The following is a 24,503-nucleotide window of genomic DNA, read 5'->3' as shown; positions in this document are numbered from 1 at the left end:
CACAGCCACCGCTGTTGGCATCTGACCAAACACTAAGTTTGTGCGGGCCACAATCTGAGAAGTGTGTGGTTTTGCCCCATAGAAGCGGCATGCCATGGAGTTACTGGAGGCCTCCAAGGACAAATGGGCCCTCAAGTTCATCAAGAAAAGGGTGGGGACACACATCCATGCCAACAGGAAATGGGAGGAGCGGAATATTCTGGCTACCATGAGGAAAGTCGCTGCCAAGAAAGAGCTCTCTGCCCTGCCCTTTCCCTGAAATAAAGAGCAGCTTGACAGAAGAAAAAAAAATACATATAGTGGATATAGCTAAAAAGTAAGGATAAATCATCACCTGTGAAACAAATGAAATGTATTAGCAAATTTTTTTTTTAAATTAACTAAACACATTTAAGAGAAGCACAAATGGAAATTATCTTGAATTTGGAGAAACTACAAGAGAAATTATAGGAGAAAGTATTAATGTGACAGAATCTTTTTAAGGTTCAAGAAAGATACTACACCTTTAATCAGCAAGGTCAGAAATTTTCTAACAAAACTCTTTTATTCATCTGTCCTCTATAAAATGTTAATTTTCATCTGGCCCAGGCAATCAAATAAGAAATCTTCATTTCTCTGCATCAGACGTTCAGGTTTTTGTATTTCACAGATTAAATGTGTCAATATGTGTTATTGTGGTATTATATGCTATTGTAAGTTCACAGGATTCAAGATGCTAAGGTCACTCCAACATTTTTCTTCCCCAAATTATTCCACAATATGGAAAATACATATATGATAATTATTTTTGAATAAACCTAACAGCCTTATTCAAAAAAGGAAGAAAAAAAACTCCACAGGATACTTTTCAGAAAAGTGTGTTCTAATGTGAACACATAATCTTGATTAATGAAGAAAATGCTCAAGCTTAACAGCATCTTTGGGTAGGCTAAAGTTTACCGTTATTTTCCAACCTTAGGATTCTAAAGTGTACTTTGGCAAATCCATTCATTTGTGTTGTTTATTAAATTATCTGAGACTACTGATCGATGCACTTAAGTGTCACAAAAAGAGAAAGAAAAAAATCATCACGATATTGTAGTCCCAAAGGTTTTTATTCATATTGCTTTTTTGGAGATAACCCATCGTTTAACACCAAGAATGACACGCCCATTGAAAATTATATTTAACATTTAATTGTACTGACAACATTAAATATTTTAGGTCTAATATATCAAGAATATTTACCCCCTTAATACACTGAACATAAAAAGTATTCTGTTTCATTGCTTTGCTTTCTTTATGGGCTTAAACCTGCCAAATTATTCCATTTGATTTCAGAGAATTCTCATATGGCACTCTATTTTATTTACTTTATCTTCAATAAAATGGTTCATTGAGCATTAGCAACTCTGAGATTCAAGTTTCAATCAGTCTTCAGGCAAAGGAGTCAATCTATATTAGACCTACTGTGCTGTGAGGTGCAGCTTAAAAGTTGGAATAAGGCAAAGCAACAGTGAAAATGTGAGCCAAGCCTAATAAAGGCCACAGAAAAGAGAAAGAAAGCTCTCCCCAGGCTCTCGCATGCATTGCTTATATAATACCAGGTGGCAGGTTCAACACATGAAGAGCTCCTTAATAAGGCTGACAGCTAAAAGGAGGCTTCAGACTATAACTTCATTTTACATGACACCTACAGTAATAGTCCTCTGTTCTCTGGCAGACAATTGTAAAAACTCAAATTGCCAACAGTTTAAAATGAGGTTTCATAGTCATCCCCTTGGATATCATATAGGGGGAAAAAAACGAAAAACATCCAAGCTGCATTGTATCTCTTCTATAGCATTTTCATACGATTACTAATGTAACAGTAGTTTCAGTGGACCTTTCCTTACAAATTTGCATGTCATTTTAAATATAGCTGCTGAATTAGATTTTAACCACAAAACAATCAGTAAGTTTGAGCAACAACTCATTTTGGAAAATGATACCACTAAAGACTAATTCCAAGAAATGTGGGGTAGTACTGTTGGATGCCGTGAAAATGTCTCCCAAAGCACAAACTTTGTAATAAGTGATGCTGGTTCATATTTGATATGGGCTGTAAAAAGCAGATTATTATAATGGTGCACTTCCCAGCAAATAAGACCATTAAAAGGGTACTTAATGTTCAGTTGAATTGAAAAGCAGGCCAGTTAAAATCTGTATTTTGCTATTTTGTATAATGATATCAAAAATTTTACTAGCAGATAGTTCCAACCCACAAATTTAAAATTATAAACATGAACTCTTATTTTAAAAATATGAACAAGTTTTCATTTTCTCTTTTTCTAATATAGTGCATTATGTTTGTCCAAGTTCTATCATCACATCAATAGGAATGAAATTTGGAATGATGGTTTAATGATAATGTATTTATTTATTTGTTTATTTGAGAAAGGGTCTCACTCTGTTGCCCTGGCTGGAGTGCAGTAGTGCGATCCTGGCTCACTGCAAACTCCACCTCCTGGGTTCAAGCAATTCTCCTGCCTCCGCCTCTCAAGTTGCTGGGATTACAGGCACCCACCACCATGCCAGGCTAATTTTTATATTTTTAGTAGAGACACGGCTTCACCATGTTGACCAGGCTGGTCTTAAGCTCTTGACCTCAGGTAATCCACCCACCTCGGCCTCCCAAAGTGATGGGATTACAAGTGTGAGCCACTATGCTTGGCCAATAATTTATTATTTTTTAAAAATGTTACTCTATTACTTGCTGATACATATTTCTCAATTCACTTTTCTGGAAACCAAATGTATTGTTTGTTAATGAACTCAATGCTTCAAAGTACAGCACTCCAAATATGTAGATAGATAGATAGATAGATAGATAGATAGATAGATAGATACTTCCATGTAACTCTAGTATTTGAAGCTCCATAAAGGACATTAAAAGATATCAGAAAACCATCATGATAAATTAGTAGACGAGACTCTGCAAGTCCAGATCCTATAAACACATGGGTATTTATTCGAAGCAGTTCTTCCACAAACAATGAGTATCACACCAGCACATAGACCTACCCAGTCATGAGTAAGCATGACTCTCCAATACTGATCTGATCAGTGGGCAAGATATTAAAAGTGGCTTCTACATGTTGCAAAATCAGTATTCCAGGTAAATCTAAACATTTCACGTTTCACTATCTTATAAATATATGTACCTATCTCTTCTATTACATATGCCTGAGAGACATTATATTTGGCATACTATTAATCTTTATATTCCTCTCAAATCCAAGGGCAGTGCTGAAACTTGTGGATATAATATTAGGGTTGAAATATTCTATAACATATTAATTATCTATTATTGCATAAAAATTACCCCCCCAACTTGGCAATTTAGAACAAAACCATTTATTATCTTGTATTAGTTTGTTCTCATACTCCTATGAAGAAATACCTGAAACTGGGTAATTTATAAAGCAAACAGGTTTAATTGACTCACAGTTCTACATGGCTGGATAGGCCTCAGGAAACTTACAATCATGGCAGAAGGCACCTCTTCACGGGGTGACAGGAGAGAGAATGGGTGCCCAGCGAAGGGAGAAGCCCCCCATAAAGCCATCCAATCTCATAAGAACTCACTCACTATCATAAAAACAGTGATTCATATTCTTCTCATATGTAATTGGTTTCAAAGGTGTAAACTGTAATGGATTCTCACAAGTAACTTAAGGGTTATTTGAGGTATATTTCAAATTACTGAGCCAATATAAAAGTGAATAACTTATAAAGAACATCTTCTGAAATACGACTGTCAAACTGAATACTGTCTGTTAGACCACTGTTCTAAATCAAGAAGGTGTTTTACATATTCGATGAATATTTCTAAAGATACTATTACATGCAGCATTTTAAGAAACACACAAATGAGCAACATTCTGTAATCTCTATGGGTAGTAGGGGAATGAGATTAATGATCGCATATCTATAACATCAGATTGTCTATGATATGGCATGATTCTATGCAGAAAAAGTCCTAGGCTAGCTAAAAAAGAGGTAAGAAATAAGAAAAGTATAGTGGAAAAAGGTAGAAATGTAAATGTGCTTTAAAAAGATAGAGAACGGGAAAGAAAAGGGTGTACACTGACAAAGATGTAGGCGAGAAAATGTAAAACATGTAGTTAAAGGTATACATATCAGAGTAAAGAGAAAGGGTAAGATATCTGTGTTTTGCCACATTCTTGGGTGTACTAAATACCACACTAGGTCTAGGCTATAATTAGTCTGGTGGTTTTAGCCAGCTTGAAACAATGGATTAATTTTAGGCAAGGAGGAATGGTCTGCTGGGAGTTATATTGTAACAATGGGGGGTGGGGAGTTGGGGAGAGACAGCATGAGGAGAAATGCCAGATATAGGTGAAGGGGAGGAAGGCAGCAAATCACACTGCCATGTGTGTATCTTTGCAACTATCTTGCATGTTCTTCAAATGTACCCCAAAAGCTAAAATGCAATAAAAAAAAAAGAAAAAGAAAAAAGAAAACTCTATGAAAAAAATTTTTTACACGTTTCAACAATGTTCTTTTTTATTTACTATAGCATAATTATAAAACATTAAGGTAATATATTTCATGAATTTTAAGTTTAACATGCTTTGGCAGACAGTATCCAGGGTTTCCCCCATATTCGTGCCCTGTAAAATTCCTTCCCCTTGAGTGTGCGCAGGACCTGTGACTTGTTTCCAGCCAATAGAATATGGCAAAGGTTATGGGTTGTCACTCTGATAATTACTTCAATACACATACATATATATATACACACACACACACACACACACACATATACACGCACACATACATACACACACACACATCCATATATACATACACATATATATACACATGTGTGCGTGTATATTAACCACACACACACACACAGGCTCCATTTTGGTAGCATGCAGTATAGACTCTCCTGCTGGTCTTAAAGAAGAAAGCTGCTTTGTTGTAAACTGTGTATGGAGAGTGTCACATGGGAGGAAGGTGGACTTTAGAGACTGAGGATCTCAGTCCTAAAACTGCGGTGAACTGAATTCAGCCGAAAATCAATGAGCATGGAAGAGGACCCTGAGCTCTATATGAAAATGCAACCTTGCTGACATCTTGATTGCAATCTTTTAAGACCCTGAGCTAAACTGTCAGGGCCTGGACTCTTAACCCGAAGGAATTGTGAGTTGATACATTTATGTTGTTTTTAAGCTTATAAATATATGAAAATTTATCATATAGTAACAGAAAACTAATATACATCCTAACCATACCCAGAGAGCACAGGTACATAATGTCATACACTGAATGCCTGTGTTGTCCCCAAATTCCTATGTTAAAATCCTATACCACAATGTGATGGTATTAGGAGGTGGAACCTGTGGTAGGTAATTAGGCCATGAAGATACAACCCTCATGAATGTAATTAGTGCCCTTTTTATAAAAGAAACCCCAGAAAGTTCTCTCAACCTCTTTCTGACATGTGGGGACACAAGAAAGAAGATGACAGTCTACAACCTGAAAGAAGGTGCTCAACAGAACCCAACTTTGCTGGCTGGCAGCCTGAAGTGAATCTTCCAGCACCCATTACTGTGAGAAATAAATTTTTGTTGTTTATAATCCACTCAGTCTATGATACTTTGTTATAACAATGTAAAATAACCAAGACAAAGAATTAACTCATATTTAGCATTTCTTGTAAGACCCATGATTGGATATAAATGAGATTATTCTATATAGGGTATTTGCCACATGGCCTGAATAATACAGTCAGCCATTGAAATGAATATAATAGAAAACAAAGTAATACTAACTTTTTAAATGTTCATTATGCCCTTTATATTATTCACATAATTAATCCTCACATAAACTCTATTAAGTAGGTAATGTTATCTCTATTTTCTAGATTGACAAATTAAGTGTAAAAGAGCCTTGATGACTTGTTCAAGGTTTCACATAAAGTTGGTTTACTTTGGAAGCATCACTCAAACCAAGGCAATCTGATTTCCAACTTTGGATTCCCAACAGCTCCACCCTATCGCCTCTATTTGCAGTCTTGCTCATTCTGTTTCCTTTTGATAATGAATATCAGTTGACAATGAATATCAGTATGCTATGTATCTGAATTGCTGAACCAACCCCCTGTCCACCAAACCAGCTTCCCACATAGTCCATTTACGTTTTTTTTAATAATTCAAAAAATAGTGAAAATATTTTTCATGTACGATACCTAACCTCTAATAAGTATTTATGGAATCTATAGCAATTTTCTATAAATATGTGAATGAAAATTATTTCTACTGCACTGAATTAACTAAAACTGATATTTAATTTCAGTTTAATAGTCTTGCAGTGGAAACTCTAAAAATAACTGAATATCTTAAAGTAAAACACACCCACCTATATGCCCAACTACGCATTTACCCACTTACATAAATACTCTGTTATAAGTTGTATGAAACAGCATTTTAGTTCCCATCTGATAAGTATTATGTAGGGCAGGTTATTTAACATCTTTGAGAGGTGAAATGGAGATAAAACTAAAAAATATGTATTTGAAAATAGAAAGTTTGAACCGAGGTCCATTTAGGGATTATTTGGGGGAAGGGAACAGAGAAGACAAAAGTCCAGTATTTCTTGAAAATAGCTATGTACCAAGTCCTAAATTTTTACAATAATAAAATAAACATATCTGTTAGTCCCCCCTTTTACTCTTTGAGAGCTGAAAAGCAAAAATTAATAGAGGTTGATTTAAAAAGCCAAAAAATAGCAGCAAGGATGCAAACTCCTGTCAATCCGACTCCAAAATCTTTGCTTCTCCATCAGTTTATTCTTCTCTTACGATCATACTTCCAGCTCAAGGGTTCAAAATTGTATACATTTTTGAGGAAAAACGCCTTTTCAGAATGCACTTTCCCATTAAGTTAAAACTTCGGCATTATGTATATTCATTATTTACACCAATAAGTGGTTAGTGTTTAATTAAAAACAAAAAGTCTAAGTAGCACATTCCAAAATCAGTTCGAGGACTAACTTCAAGTGCAATTATATTCTCTTCTAGGAAGAAGATTCTCTATTTTCTAAAAATAGTTCATCTTACGATTCCGTGATTCATTCCTTCCTTGTTTATTGTCAGATAATTCCTGCTTATTAAAAATCTAAACTCCCTCTGCTATTATACAAATAAACACGCTGTTACTCAAAAATAATAACTTGTTTATCAAAAGGTTGTGTAAAGATGGAGTATATTAATATAACCATTATCTACGGCAAACATACAAATAATGTTCCACTAACTACAAAAAAGCTTGAGTGTTAGCAGACATGTGTTCTAACACCTAATTGTTTGTTACTAACTGTAAAATGACAACAAGCTATATAACTTTTTCCAAATCATTTTAATTCTTTGTCTTTGTTTCTCTACTTACAAAAGAATATTAATGTCAACCTTACTTACATCATAAATTAAGAGTAAAATGAAGTAAAAGGTTGTTAAAGTGCTTTGAAAATCTTAAATACTACATAAATGTGGAATCATTTTAATGTGTATCTGGTAAAATGATAAAACTGGTAAGAAATGAACCAAAAAAAAAAAATCCACAGGAAAAACAGAAGGTAAAATATCTGGAAAGTATGTAACTGTACAACTAAAGAACATTGACAAATATCTCTCAGAGAGATTATGGAGTGTATCTTGAGAAAGTTGTAGAAATTGGTGGAGAAATTTGAGTAGAAAGGGAAGATCCTGAGGCCTGTCCTATGCTCAGGGTGAAACTCTTAATGAAGAATTCTGAAGAAGCCAGGGCATTTTGGTTTCCCTCTCTCCTGAGGTAAAAATAGGGGAAAGATATGATATACACTACTAGGAAGCTTTAAAATACAAACTCTGCCTAAAATTTCTTTTAGGTTTCTTTTAAAATTATAATTATATTATCATGAATTTGGATACTCATGACAAACTGTTTGATTGATATTATAGCACAACAGTGAAACTGAAAAACCCATTTTGTGTTATATATTGAGAGCCTTTATATGTTAACATTGTAAATATCAAGGAAAACTATCAAGAGATTTAAAGCTACACAACATTAAAAAAGAAAACAAATCTTCCAAAACAGCTGATTGGATCTCAAAAATTATATTAGAAAAATCAAATTTTCAATAAAATAATCATTACTGTTATATTACTGTGATTATTTTCTCAATACTTCTCGATACCCCCAAAACTTCAATATCATTTGAACTTTTAAAAAATAATACTGAAAATACCAGCATAATAAAAGGTAAGCACAATGGTAATAAGACACTTCAAGTACTTTTCTTAACTAATAATTTACTTTTAACATTTCAGGCCAAATTCATATTCCCTATGAGTGTATGCTGGTTTTAAAAAGTGATACCACATTTAATAGAAAGAGAGCAGCAAGTAGTGAAATGAAAACCCCAAAAGCAGTGATAAATATTTCTACTGCCCTACTTAACATGTCTCCATAGTATGCTGAATACTTCTTAACATCTGGGCAAAGATACTTAACCAAAAAAATTAAAGAATAAAATCAGCATTAGAAAAATAAAAATAAGCACAATGAGCAAAAGATAATTTTTACCAAAGGACACTTACCTATTTCTTCCAGATCTTCCACAAGACTTTTGAATCAACCTTGAAATGGAGTCTTAGGAAAATTCAATCCCAGCATCACATTAGAGTAGACCTATTAATAGAGACAAATAATTTTCACTGCTTAGAAAATTAAATTTAAATTTACATCACAATTAGTGCAATGACTTCGCAGAACATAAAACATATTCATCCTTACAAAGGAAAATGTTAATGTTAACATGCATTATTTTGTGAATATTCAAATATGCATAAAAACGCTTTTTCTACATTTAAATTTAGAGAATTTTCAAGGCATTGTTTGGTGCAAAGCAAAGGCCATGGAGACAGTATAAGATGCACTTCCAAGAGATGGAGATTTTATTTCCCACTGTCATTGATTTGGGAAGTTTAAACTTTTCAATGATTAAATATTAATTTATAGAAAGAATTATTTCTGTCTCCAATTTCTTAACTGAAAACATGTCTGATTTCAATTGCTCTTCAACACAGTTAATGAGCTTTGAAGGCTTTTCCACAATTAACAAATTGGTAGTAAGAATTTACTCCTCATAATCACAATGTAAGGGTTATTACTGAAATGCTTACTTAAGTTTGTATTTCCCAGATCCATTTCCAATTCAACCACTCTCTGTTTCTAGTTTCTTCCTTCTTTAATCTGACAGATTTAGCTCACACCTTTCTTGGGCTAAAATATGTTAAGTGTACTGAAAGTCCAATAAAGTTACAGAACCTAGTACTATACAGATCAGGCTTGTCCAACTCACCACCAGGACGACTTTGAATGCAGCCCAACACAAATTTGTAAATTTTCTTAAAACACTATGAGATTTTTTTGCATTTTATTTTTAGCCATTCACCTATCAGTGTTAGCGTATTTTATGCGTGACCCAAGATAATTATTCGTCTTTTACTGTGGCCCAGAGAAGTCAAAAGATTAGATATCCCTGGTATAGATAGTACACGGGTTTTGACTCAACACTCTGATTGATCCGTAATGACTAAATGGAGAGCTGTATGGAGACAAAATCTGAGTCAGCAGCAAGAAGTTCTATGTTCAATTAGCAATGTCTGCCATAGGCATTGTAAAGGATGACCGGCATCACTTGCCATCTTTGTTGAATAGTTATGCTGTTGAGCTAAAAACCCTTCTTTCTTGCAATAAAACCTTAGTACATGGCCCATTAATAATAATGTATCCTGGCTGAATCACAGATCCAAATACTCAGTGCCACCATTACTCCTTTCCCTGAGTACTTTTGGTGTTTCACAAAGCATTAGGCATTCCATGGAGCATAATTTGAAAGCACTGTTTAGTGAATTATTAAGGTAACTCAAAGCCATAAATATTAAGGTAGTTTGAACTCCTGTTCGTCACATTCTGTATATTCTTTTGCTCTGTTGTCCATGTTTCTCTTAACAATAAAATTGTGTACATTAGCAGGCCCCATCCTTGGTTTTCCTTGTGTTAATCTTTCTTCCATAATTATTTTCTGCCTAATACACGCCACCAAAAGGAATGGATTTCTTTAGTATAAGTCTAAATTATTTCACAATTTTATGCTGACTTATTTTCCCTTGCCCATATTCATAGGGAAATTTCAACTTTTTCTGTATCAGTCTATAAATTCTAGATTTTTTAAAAGAAAATCCACAAACCCATTTTTAAAAGCAACACCTCTTTTTGCTTTGACTTTTTACTCATAACTATTCTGAATGGTGTGAGATGGTCTCTTATGCTTTCGATTCACATTTCTCTAATCATCAGTGATGCTGAGCTTTTCTTCATATGCTTCTTGGTCACATGTATGTATTCTTTTGAAAAGTTATCTGTTCATTTCCTTTGCCCACTTTTTAATGAGGTTGTTTGCTTTTTTCTTAAAAGTTTGTTTAAGTTACTTGTAGAAGCTGAATGTTAGACCTTTGTCAGATGCATAGTTTACAAACATTTTCTCCCATTCTACAGGTTGCCTGTTTGCTCTCTTGATAGTTTCTTTTGCTTTGCAGAAACTCTTTAGTTTGGTTAGATCCCATTTGTCAATTTTTACTTTTGTCACAATTGCTTTTGGTGTCTTTATCATAAAATCTTTGCCCATTCCTATGTCCAGAATGGCATTGCCTAAGTTTTTCCAGGGATTTTATAATTTTAGGTTTTACATTTAAGTCTTTAATCCATCTTGAGTTAACTTTTGCATGTGGTATAAGGAAGGGGTCCAGTTTCAATCTTCTGCATATGTCTAGCCAGCTATCCCAGCACCATTTATTAAATAGGGAGTTCTTTACCCACTGCTTGTTTTTGTCAGCTTTGTAGAAAATCAGATGGTTGGAGGTGTGCAGGCTTATTTCGGGTTCTCTATCCTGTTCCAATGGTCTATGTGTCTGCTCTTGTACCAGTACCATGCTATTTTGGTTACGGTAGCCCTGTAGCATAGTTTGAAGTTGGGTAGTATGATGCCTCCAGCTTCGTTCTACTGCTTAAAATTGCCTTTGCTATTCGGGCTCTTTTTTGGTTCCATATGAATTTTAAAATAGTTTTTTTCTAGTTCTGTAAAGAATGTCATTGGGAGTTTGACAGAAATAGCACTGAACCTATAAAATGCTTTGTGCAGTGTGGCTATTTTAATGATATTGACTCTTCTTATCCATGAGCATGGAATATTTTTCCATTTGTTTGTGTTATCTCTGATTTCTTTGAACAGTGTTTTGTAGTTCTCCTTGTAGAGATCTCTCATCTCCATGGTTAGCTGGGTTTCTAGGTACTTTTTCCTGTAAAATGCTAATTTTAAGAATAAACAAAGAGCATATAGCCACTGCATCATGTAGATTTTCATTAAACAAAGCATATATTATTTTAACGGCAAAAAGGAAAGAAGGAAGAAAGGAAGGAGGGAAGGAGGGAGGGGGAGATACCACTGTGGAATGTAAATTAAAACAGTCACTTTGAAAAACAGTATGGCGTTTCCTCAAAAAAACAAAAATAGAATTACCATATAATCCAGGAATCTTACTTCTGTGCATATATCCAAAGCAATTAAAATTGGTATCTAAGTTATGTCTGCACTCTTTTTTTCAACATTATTCACAATAATCAAGGTACAGAAGTAAACTAAGTATCCATCAATGAATGAATAAAGAAAATGTGATATATAAACATAATGGAGTACCATATAGCCTTAAAAAAGAACCTTCTGCCATTCAAGACAACATGCTTGGAACTACAGTACATTATATTAAGTAAATCAAGCCAGGCACAGAAAGACAAATATTGTGTGATCTTATTTGTATATGCAATCTAAAAAAATTAATCTCAAAGAAACAGAGAATAGAGAGATAGTTATCAGAAGATGGTGGGAGAAGGAGGGATGGGGAAAGGGAAAACATTGATCAAAGTGTTCACAGTTTCAGTTAAACTGAAAGAATATGTTCTCATGATCTACTGCATTGCATAAGGACTACAGTTAATGTATTGTGTATTTTTTTCAAATTCCTTAAAGAATAGATTTTTAATGTTCTCATCACAAAAAAAAATAAGTCGGTGAGGTGATAAATATGTTCATTAGCTTGTCTGAATCTTTCAGTAATGTATATATATAGATCAAAATATCACATCATGCCCCATAAGTATACACAATTACTGTCAATTAAAAATACATTTAGGCCGGGTATGGTGGCACAATCCCAGCACAGCACTTTGGGAGGCCGGGGCGGGTGGATTACCTGAGATCAGGAGTTCAAGAGCAGCCTGGCCTAAATGGTGAAATCCCTCTCTCTGCTAAAAATACAAAAATTAGGTGGGCATGGTGGCAGGCACCTGTGATCCCAGCTACTCAGGAGGCTGAGACAGAAGAATCATTTGAGCCTGGGAGGTGGAGGTTGCAGTGAACTGTAATCACACCACTGCATTCCAGCCTGGGTAACAAAGTGAGATTCTCTCTCAAATAAAATAAAATAAGATAAAAGCACACTTAAAAGACAAAAAACTGTATTATAGATTATTGGGCACAGTGATCATAATAATCAGAGCAAAATATTCACTTAATGATATATCAAAACCTCTTATTTTAGAAACCTAAAGCCTTAAAAAGAAAATAAGATAATTTGAAGTAGACAGAACTTGAGCTAGAGAGGCTAACTAGAGTTCTCTTATGTACACACATTCATACACATTGTTTGTTGCCAACTATATGTCATTCACTGTCCTGATTCTGAGATAAAACCACAACTCTACGCTTAGGGAATATGCAATATTATTAGGAATATGTAAAGGATACAATGTGCTGAGAGACAGGGTATATACAGGAGGAGCACTTAGTTGAAGTTTAGGCAGTGAAAGAACTCTGCCTGAGTGAAAGGATCTGTGTGCCATTCACTTTTAGAAACATTCCCTTTTCTTTTTTTTTTTTTTTTTTTTTTGAGACGGAGTTTCACTCTTGTTACCCAGGCTGGAGTGCAATGGCGTGATTTTGGCTTACTGCAACCTCCGCCTCCTGGGTTCAGGCAATTCTCCTGCCTCAGCCTCCTTAGTAGCTGGGATTACAGGCACACGCCACCATGCCCAGCTGAATTTTTGTATTTTTAGTAGAGACAGGGTTTCACCATGTTGACCAGGATGGTCTCGATCTCTTGACCTCGTGATCCACCCGCCTCGGCCTCCCAAAGTGCTGGGATTACAGGCGTGAGCCGCCGCCCCTGGACGAAACATTCCCTTTTCTAATTTCTTTTAGCCTTTTAAATTGGATTACAAATTTGTGTGAGGTTTGCTGTGGTAAGCAGGAGAACATCACTCAGACATTCCCAGACAGTCCGACCTATCTTCTGTAAGGAACTATTTTAGATAAGGTCAATAATAGTAGTTGATTTATTAGTTTTTTATTTGTTTTGTTTTTTTTGCTCTTCTTTTGAGATAGGGTCTTGCTCAGTCACCAAGATGAGAGTGCAGTGATGCGACTATAACTCACTGCAATCTCCAACTCCTGGGCTCAAGCTATACTCCCACCTCAGCCCCAGAAAATATCTGGGACTCCAGGTATTGGCCACCACACCTGAGTAATTTTTTTCACTTTTTGTAGAGTCAGAGTCTGCCTGTGTTGCTCAAGCTTGTTTCAAACTCCTGGGCTCAAGTAATCCTCTTACATTACCTTCCCAAAGTGCTGGGATTGCAGTCATGAGCCAACTACGCCTAGCCTAAGTGATTAATTTTTGTTTAATTTTTATTTTTTTCTAGTAATTTGTTGATAGAAAAGAGATTTAATCCACATTTTCCCTGTCCAGTCTATCATCAATGGGCATTTGGTTTGGTTTCAAGTCTTTGCTATTGAAAACAGTGCTGCAATGAACATTCGTGTGCATGTGTCCTTATAATAGAATGATTTATAATCCTCTGGATATATACTCAGTAATGGGATTGCTGGGTCAAATGGAATTTCTACTTCTAGGTCCTTGAGGAATCGCCACACTGCCTTCTACAATGGTTGAACTAATTTACACTCCCACCAACAGTGTAAAAGTGTTCCTATTTCTCCACATCCTCTCATGGCACATATACACTATAGAATACTATGCAGCCATAAAAAACGATGAGTTCGTGTCCTTTGTAGAGACATGGATGAACCTGGAAACCATCGTTCTCAACAAACTGACCAAACAGAAAATCCAGCACCGCATGTTCTCACTCATAGGCCAGTGTTGAGCAACGAGAACATATGGACACAGGGAGGGGGGCATCACACACTGGGGCCTGTCATGGGGAACTAGGGGAAGGACAACAGAGGGTGGGGAGTTAGGGAGGATAACATGGGGAGAAATGCCAGATATAGGTGATGGGGAGGAAGGCAGTAAACCACATTGCCATGTATGTACCTATGCAACAATCTTGCATGTTCTTCACATGTACCCCAAAACCTAAAACCCAATAATAAATATATATATATATATATATATATATATATATATATATATATATATGAAAAGAGATTTAATCTTCTACTTAGCTACTTGGAACTCTTGTTAATATTTTCTACTCTATTTTCTTCTAACTAATAAAAATGAAGATGTATCCTAAAAGAAACACTATCATTTAATTGTTTTTTAAATGAAAAGGAAAATATTATATGATATAAAGCATAAGGATTCTACTGCTGAAAATCATAATATAAAATCCTTAGCCTAGTGAATTTCACAATTTGGAAAAATATACCTTTTGAGTAAATAAATAAAATACAGAAGTTCTACAGGTCCTGATGTATAACTGACATTCAATTGAAAAATTATACTAACATTTTAAATACCGTTTTAATACTGTATAGCATATGGCTTCCTGAATAATGGTGAGCACTGGGGATTATTTTATTTTCTCAAAAAAGGTTAGTTAACTGTAACCAAACAAGAGAAAGCAGGTAATTGGCAACTGGCTATGAAGGCTGATATTGTAACCAACATTTCAGTGAACAGAAAATAAACAACCAAAGTCTAGCAAGGCAATAAACTCACAAGTTTAATTCACAAATTAATGCCAAATTTAACTGTTTAGTAATGGTGATGTATGCTAATGGAATTTTAAAAAAGTAATCATAGGCTTCTGAGTAATATGGTAAGATTTCTCAGGAGGCAGACAGTCCCTACATTATTCCTACCAAAATTTAAAAGGGCTCAGAAAGTACTGTGTAGCAGGCATTTCCTTTTTTGCATTAGCATGAGAGCAACACTGTATTACTATTATTTGTACAGATGTTGCAAACAGAAAAAAAAGAAATAGCTAAAATTTTTAAAAGTCACTTCTACAAAGTCTAAATACCGTAGAACTGCCAAAAGAGATAGAGTGCCCACCTTAATTAGCATCCCACTTTGATTAAAGTAGTTTGAACTCCGCACATACATGGATGTTTGTCTGCTTAGTTTATTAATCCTATGGACCTATAATACTCCCTGGCACATAGTAAGCACACAATAAGTATTTATTAAATGAATATATTAATCTTTAGACTAATAAATATAGAAATAGAGAAGCATGGGAATTTAAAAATGAAATTTTAGGTAGAATAGATAGTAAGATATAAACCAGGATAGAGATATTATCCTTAAGTAATCTTAGTTCAAAATTTAATTCAGTGATTTTTCAAAGGAGGAAATAAAGGAATGCTCTGTCTTACTGCCTTAATTTAATGTAGAGCAAATTCAATTTTATTTTGAAATTTCAAAAAAAAAAAAAAAGCATTTATTGAGGCCATACTTTTTGGAGTTTAAGTATGGAATATTGTTTTAAAAGTTCAAAAACTAGTGATTTAACCTATACCTTAATAAAACATAATTTGTATTTTTGATAGTTAATACTAGAACTCCACTCTAGTGAAAACTGTACATGATGAAAAGGTATAAAGCAGATCTAAACATACATACATAAATACTAATTATAGCTAACATATAACAGATTTATTCCATGAGTTTGGTTCTCAAATTATCCTTCTAATATCTTTGTAGAATATTGAGGTAAAAGGAGATTCTTGAAAATTGCTAAGGATAGGTATGTTAAGTACCACTGAAAACTTAAATTTGGTTTCTTTGAACCACATTAAGTGAAACATGTAAGCATTATCTGTATAGAGTGGGGCGTAGGTAAGCTTTATTCTTGCCTAATTGACCCACCCCTTAGTTAACCCTACCTGGATCCAAGAAAGTGGAGCCAATGATCCTTCAAGGCTCCACCACATCCTCATCAATCCACTAAGAAGATACATACACAGAATAACTGAAATAAAACTGTTCATTGTAAACAATTGCAGCCACAATGAAAATTAAGCCTGCTGACATTATGGGTACAGTTCCAAACATATTTATTCAAGGATAGGACAATTTTGTTATCAGACATTTTTTATATTTATAAATTTCTTTCTATCTTTAAGTTGGAAATATTTAAATACATATATTTTATTGGCAGATAATGGTCTGTCAGATAATGTAAAAATCAAAATCAATAAGCAGGCTAATAACAGTAATAGTAAAATGGAATTTAGCAAGCAATCATCAAAGAAAAGTATAATGCCGGTATAATTAGGTGTAGGTTTCTGCCTTCTTGGATTTCACTCAAAGCACATGTAAGAGCTACCTGATGGAACTGTTTAAAATGCAATATCATATTTACACAGTAAGCTAAAAATACTTTAAAATCAAATTTCAGGCCAGGTGTGGTAGCTCACGCCTGTAATCCCAGCACTTTGGGAGGCAGAGGTGAATGGATCACCTGAGGTCAGGAGTTCGAGACCAGCCTGGTCAACATGGTGAAATCCCATCTCTACTAAAAATACAAAAATTAATTGGCGATGGTAGTAGGCACCTGTAATCACAGCTATTTGGGAGGCTGAGGCATGTGAATTGCTTGAACACGGGAGGGAGAGGTTGCAATGATCTGAGATTGCAGCACTGCACTCTAACCTGTGCAACAGAATGAGATTCCATCTCAAAAAAAAAAAAAAAAATCAAATTGCATAAAAAGCCTTTTCCTCTTCAGTCATCGTAATTACTAAACATCTGTTATGTACCAAGTTTATAATCTGCTGGAGATACAGAGATAAAAGACACTCTTCCTATTGACTCTGCTTGAGGACAGGTTAAGCATACAGTCAGTATGCTTTTAAGTGAAATATATTCCCCAAGGACAAGGATATATCATAAGTTAAAATGTGATACCATGTAAGCAAAAGTAAGCAAGTATAATAGCAATTTGTCATGGGAAAATAATAATTTTTTTGAGGCAGGCAGAGAAAGCTACACAGTTGTCTGAATCACAACCTAATACCTTTCTGAATTTCTCATGAGGTAATCAAAAGAATAGTATATTCTAATAACCAAAGACTTTTAAGTATATTTAGATTTTTATCTACTTTTTATAAAATGTTACTGGCAATAAGATAATTTTGATGACATTAAAACTTAGAAAAAGGCTTTTGAAGTCAATGTACCTCACTTTTCATTGAACAGAGTATAGCTTTTATAAAACATTTTCATGCTAACTAGAACTGTTGGTTAAAATAATTATGCTCATAATCTGAATTAGAGCTATTAAAGTCACATAAACCATAAACACATAATATACGCTACTATGATGAGCAAAGAATAATGCATGTCTAAAATAACATAAATACTATTCGGTATTTCCAACATGCTGTGGGAGAGAAAAAAATCACAGTGCTCTTGACGCTGTCACTAAAAGAGTAAAATATGGAAAACTGGAAAGAGGAAAAATAATTCAGGCAATAAAATTAAAGTATGAATTCTGATTCAAAGGAAAAAAAATTTTATAATCATAAGTAATAGGTTAAAAACAATCTCCCAGGTTAGAACAGACTGGAGTTGCCTGTAATTCATTCTACAGGGCATGTGCTCAGTGGGGGCTCAAAAATACACCAGTATGTCAATAAAAGAGAATTTCTTCAAAACCACCTAAGTTTTTACTGTTTTTTTTTGCCTGAGAGTCTGATAAGACTAAATTAGAAAAAAAAAAAATGCCTTGTATTTATCCTCAGTAAACTTTTTTTTCAAGAAACATTAGCCTGTATAGGATATTTTTTACTGTGGGTGACCAAAAATGTTTGAAAAAAAAAAAAAAAAAAAAAAAAAAAAAAAAAAAAAAAAAAAAAAAAACAGCAAACAAAAGTTCAGCAATGCTACTACTAGAATTGCTAAAGTAGGTTTAAATAGACTCGGATTATACAGAATGGTCTCATTTTCTTTCTAGTTCTTCATTGCAGTAAGATGTCTAAGCCTAAAAAAAAATGCATCATACTTAAAGGTACTTCATGTATTTATTTTATTCTCTTACTTACCCCTTCCTGTCTCTGATCTTTCCTCCTTTTCTTCTTATATAAGAAAACAGGTAAGTCTATCATCCCTTCTATGCTAAGCAACAATGCTTTTTTTTCCACTAATTTAACAAGTTTAAGACATAAACATGTATGTTTATTATTATCAAAACAATTCAGTGGATTATATTTTTTCATTTAACTATCTTATTTTCATGACCAGAAGGTCTCATTTTCAGCAAAATAACAGCGTGATCAAATCTGTAAATATGGCTTACAGAAGAAAGTGTACATTAACATGGACGAAAATGACTATGCAGCCACTTTCCTACTGCTAGAGATGCTCCGTCCATCTCTTTTCAAACTAGAAGAAATGTGATACAGGCAATCTAGATAAATAAAACTCCAACCTCCGAGAAAAATTAAAGTGTGTAAAAAAAAATTAGGATATTGGGACTTGCGGATTTCCTAATCATCTGAGGAATAAATACCCACAACTGTATAAGGACTCTGACAATTCTGAATGACTTAAGATTTTCATGTTCTTTCTATCACTTGTTGAACAATCTCAACCCCAGATCCTTTCTTTGAGAAGTCTGTAGTCCTACTCTAATATCAGCTCTCTCAGCCTCTATCACAAATATTATTCACCAGTAAGAAGCATCCTCTACACATTCATGAAATGTGATAAAAACCTTTCAAGGGTAACACCAGTATATTATCACCCAGGATATGTATGGTATTTGTTTCAAAAATTCTGAATTAATATTAAAGCAATTTAAATTTATGAAACTCTGATTTCCTGCCTATTCACAGCTTTTAATCAGTTTCCATTTTCTTGAATTAAAAGTTCTACCAACACCCAGCTACTTCCACCTTCTATCCTAATCTACCCATCTACCCAGGTTTTTTTTTCATAAAATATAAGCTCCTGAACGCAACCTGAATTGGGCAGTGTGCTGAGTAATGTTAAAAAAAAAAAAAAAAAAAAAAAACCCTGCCATTGGCATGCATTGGGTCAGGCACTCGATTTTCTCCTGAGGTCAATTTAACTTCAGCAAAGTAAACAAAGACAGAACATAGGTTCAAAGGAACTGAGGTTGGGTGAGAAAATATCCTCATTTTATAATACTTGGTTAAGAAAATATGCTCATTTTACAGTACTGGGTCTTCTGTTCCAATTTTACTTACTTCACATATTCTATATTCATCTGTTTAGAGAAGTTACTGTATATATTTATCAAAGTAAAACAACACAGCTGTATGACTTATGAAATGAAATGTTTTAACAGATTATTTCAATTTTCTTACATAGTCTCATCTCTAACTCAATAGAAGGATCTATTATAATATAGATAGTTCGAATTTCAGGCTACCATTTTTAATGAAAACATTTCCCTCTTTTTTGTCCTTTCATTAAGAGGAGTGGGCATCCTTTATTAAACAGCTATTGCTTATGTTGCTTATTTATTTAATTGTTGTTGAAAATAATTCTTACATTATCATTTGATTCCAATAGCTTACTTTATTCTATATTCTCAATGAGTTATCTTATAAAATTTATAAAAAGACACTAAATGCATTAAAATCATTATAAAATAGTCCTATTGTGCCAATTCGTTTCTTTTCTTTTTTCTTTTTTTTTTTTTTTGGCTATGGTATCACTCTGTCACCCAGGCTAGGGGCTAAAGTACAGTGGCATAATCTTGGCTCACTGCTACCTACACCTCCCCCTGCCATTCAAGTGATTCTCCTGACTTGGCCTCCCCAGTAGCTGGGATTACAGGCACATGGCACCATGCCCAGCTAATTTATTTTTATTTTTTTGTTTTTAGTAGAGACAGGGTTTCACCATGTTGGCCAGGGTGGTCTCAAACTCCTGACCTCAACTGATTTGCCGACCTCGGCCTCTGTTTATTTATTTATTTAAATCAAATAATGGTAGATACTTCAGCAACATACAGTATAAAATAAATTATCAAGGTCAATGAGTGATAAGATTAAAAAAATCATAAGAGCAGGATTAGTGTTAGAACTGAAGAAGATTGAAATTATGACTATATTGTTGAAAATTTTACAAAACATATATTTTTACTCAGATGAGAATCTGTAGGAAACTGGCTTGCAAGTAAAGTCAGGTGTTTGATTTTTTTAATGGTCTTTAGCCACTAAACTGTATGTATAGTCCAATATTTATTAAGAATCCAGTATGTGTAAGCACTATGCAAGGGGCTGTCCAGATACCAAAACAAAGACTGACAAGATGCTCTGTAGGTACTCAAAATAGTTAAAGGCATACCCCTGAAACTATGGTGGGCAATTCACAACTCCATTCTCATAGTTTTCTGAATTATCTTAAAGCACTCCTCCCAACGTATCAAGTCAAACACGTTAGAAAACTCTCTTTGTGGTACCATTTTTAAAACCCACAGAAACATTATCAAAAACAAAAATAATAAAATTTGCAAACATATTTATTTAGCTACTGGAAACATTTCTCAATGATTCAACCTTACTAAACTCATTACCCACTATTGGTCCTTCTTACAAAAATCTTTCTGATGACATTAATTATTTTTCAGTGGGTTCCGACTTCTAAACACCTACATATCTAGTTTAGGAGCTTCTATGATACAGGAGAAAACTAGTTGATCTCTTTAGGCAATCTTAATGTGGCTGTATCTACCATTTCAGACATTGACTTATCACCTTCACTACCTATTTTTACTTCCAAAACTTCCATAGTATTATTGGATTAATAAAGTTTTATTGAGGTGTAGAGATACAGTGCACTTTTAAAAACGTAAGCAGACTTCTGGTTTCCAATTCCACATGTAAGGAGCTTGGGAATCACCACTGCATCCTAACAAGAAGTAAAAAGCTAAACAAGCTGAAAAATCAATTCTTCCGAGATCCGTAAGAGAGGTCAGGATGCAGTGCAAAACACTGCCCCCAAGACTGCAGAGATAGACAATAAACAAAGGAGTCCTGTGATCACCATTATGGGAACCAGTACCAGGGCAGGAAAAACTGAGCTGTAATTGATGCCTTGATGGAATTTCAGTGAGGACAATCCTAAAATATTAACTCCAAGGGGTCCTGTGCATACTCCACTGCCACCTTGTCCATTATGAACAGATTTTCACAGTAGGTATCAAAGAAACATCACCTTAAGTTTCCAGCGGGGGGAGGGAAAAACGAACCATTTAAAAATATGCTAGTGGCAGGGTGCGGTAGCTCATACCTGTAATTCTAGCACTTTGGGAGGCCGAGATGGGTGGATCACCTGAGGCCAGGAGTTTGAGACTAGCCTGGCCAGCATGGCAAAAACCTGTCTCTACTAAAAATACAAAATACAAAAATTAGCTGGGTATGATGGCGGACACCTATAATCCCAGCTACTCAGGAAGCTGAGGCAGGAGAACTGCTTGAACCCAGGGGCAGGGGTTGTGGTGAGCCAAGATTGCACCACTTCAACCCAGCCTGAGCGAAAGAGTGAGGCTCTGTCTCAAAAAATAAACAAATAAATAAAAATAAAAATATCCCACAGCACTCGGTTCTTCTCCACAAGTCTTGCCCTCAGGAGAGAATAGTTAACCAGAGCCTACCCTGCTGGGATATTATCACATTATCAAAAACTAACTGACCTGGAGGAAAGGAAATATTCAACTCTAGTTAGCTCTTGCCTTCTACTTAAGAGAAGAAATGTCCAGCTCCAGTCTACTCTAGCCACTCTTTCCCACCTAAAGCAGGGCCGGGGAGAAAAAAACTGAAAAACACTTGTGGCCGGGCACAGTGGCCCACGCCTGTAATCCTAGCACTTTGGAAGGCCGAGGATGGAGGATCACCTGATTTCAGGGGTTTGAGGCCAGCCTGGCCAACATGGTGAAATCCCGTGTCTACTAAAAATACAAAAAAATTAGCCAGGTGTGGAGGCACATGCCTGTAATTCCAGCTACTCAGGAGGCTGAGGCAGGAGAACCACTTGAACCCAGAAGGCAGAGGTTGCAGTGAGCTGAGATTGTGCCTCTCCACTCCAGTCTGGGTGACAAAGTGAGACTCCACCTCAAAAAAACAAAACAAACAAACAAAAAAACACCTGTGAAGTTCACAATAAAAAACCACAAGCTCACTAAAAGACTGAGACCTAATCCTAGAACTATAGAAGGCTTTCTGTCTTCCCAAACCTCACCATTACATTATTAAAGTCCCATTTACAGCAGTTTCTTTTCAGCTATATCATGTCCAGCTATCAAGAAAACATTTAAGGCGTATCAAAAGACAAAATCATAATTTGAAGAGACATCAGAACCAGACATGGCAGGTATGTTGGAATTATCAGACCAGGAATGTAAAACAACTATTATGAAAATTATGGTTAATGTGCTAAAAGCTCTAATGGATAAAGATGACAGTATGCAATAACAAATGGGCAACAGAAGCAAAGAGATGGAATTCCTAGGAAAAAACTACAACAAACAAAAACAAAATGAGAGATTTGAAAAACTGCTATAATAGACAAGAAGGCTTGCTAGTAGACAGGACACAACTTATTGGTAAACTGGACGCAACTGAGGACAGAATCTCTGCACTTAAGGATATCTTAGTGAATACCTCTAAAACTAAAAAGCAAAGAGAATATTGAAAAAAACAAAACAGAATATTTAAAAACTGTAAGAAAACTACATAATGTCAAATATACACATAATGAGAATACAAAATTGGAATAAAGAGGGAAAGAAACAGAATATTTTAAATAATAATGACATAATTTCTCCCAAAATATTGTCAAACACTAACCCACAGATCCAGAAAACTCAGAGAACACCAATTAGAATGCAAAAAAAACTACACTTAAGTTATTAATTTTCAAACTATAGATAATCAAAGAAAAAGAAAAATAATCATGAAAGAATAAAGAGGAAAAGAACAACTTACCTATAGAGAAACAAAGATAAGAATTACATCTAATTTTTTCCTCAGAAGCCCAGCAAGCAAGAAGAGAGTAGAATGAAATATTTAAAGTGTTGAGAAGAGCCAGCACAACAGCTCATGCCTGCAATCCCATCAATTTTGAGGCTGAGGTAGGCAGATAGCTTGAGCCTAGGAGTTCCAAACCAGCCTGTGTAACATGGTGAAACCCCATCTCTACAAAATACAACGACAACAACAACAACAAAAACTAGTTGGGCATGGTGGTGCATGCCTGCAGTCCCAACTACTCAGGGGGCTGAAATGGAAGGATCACTTGAGCCCAGGGGGGTCAAGGCTGCCTTGAGCAAGATCGTGCCACTGCACTCCAGCCCAGGTAACACAGTTAGGCACTGTCTCAATAAAAAAAATTTTTTTGAGATGAAAAGAAGACCAATCCAGAAGTCTGTATGCTGTGAAACTATCCTTCAAAAGTGAAGGAGAAATAAAGACTTTACAAGACAAACAAAAAATGTAAGGAATTTATTTCCAGTAGACCTGCCTTGTAAGAAATGTTAAATTCTTTAGCTAGAAGGACAATAATACAGGTCAGAAACTCAGATTTACATAAAGAAAGGAAGAGAATAATACAAGAAATAAGAGAAAGTAAATTAAAACTTTTATTTTTCTTATGCTTATTTGATCTAACAGATAACAGTTTGTTCAAAATGATCTCAATGTATATATATTTCATGTATATCTTATGTGTATATATGCTTATGCATGCTTATATGTAAGCAAATTGAAGACAGTAGTAATACAAAGAATGGGAGAGAAGAATTACAGTTGTTTTCATAAGGTACTCACACTACCCATGAAGAGGTATAGTGTTACATGAAAGTGGACTTGGATTAGTTATAAATCTATATTGTAAACCATGGAGCAGTAACAAAAAGAAAAAAGAAGAACTGATATTCTGAGAAAGAAGAAAAAATAAAATTATATAAAATCTTTAAAACCACAAAAGCTAGGAAAAATATGGAAGAAAAATAGGACAAAAGAACAAGCACAACAAATAGAAAACTGTTACAAATATCATAGACAAATATGGTAGACATTACTCCACAGAACATCAATGGTCTAAATGCACCAACTAAGACAGAGATTGTTAAACT

The 24,503-nt window shown here is 34.7% G+C and overlaps 1 protein-coding gene across 1 annotated transcript in view; it reads right to left on the bottom strand.

Annotated features, from left to right (window-relative positions):
• Positions 1-24,503, bottom strand: part of FOXP2 (forkhead box P2) — a 582,130-nt gene that overhangs the window by 377,228 nt on the left and 180,399 nt on the right. The window contains 1 exon segment of the mRNA XM_017535042.2: positions 8,627-8,717. The gene's annotated coding sequence lies outside the window, so the exon portion shown is untranslated.

Source organism: Cebus imitator, unplaced genomic scaffold (assembly GCF_001604975.1).
Source record: "Cebus imitator isolate Cc_AM_T3 unplaced genomic scaffold, Cebus_imitator-1.0 Scaffold90, whole genome shotgun sequence".
In the NCBI taxonomy this organism is placed as follows: domain Eukaryota; kingdom Metazoa; phylum Chordata; class Mammalia; order Primates; family Cebidae; genus Cebus; species Cebus imitator.
Note: the sequence above shows the minus strand (reverse complement) of the source record. Positions and strands in the feature narration are given on the sequence as shown.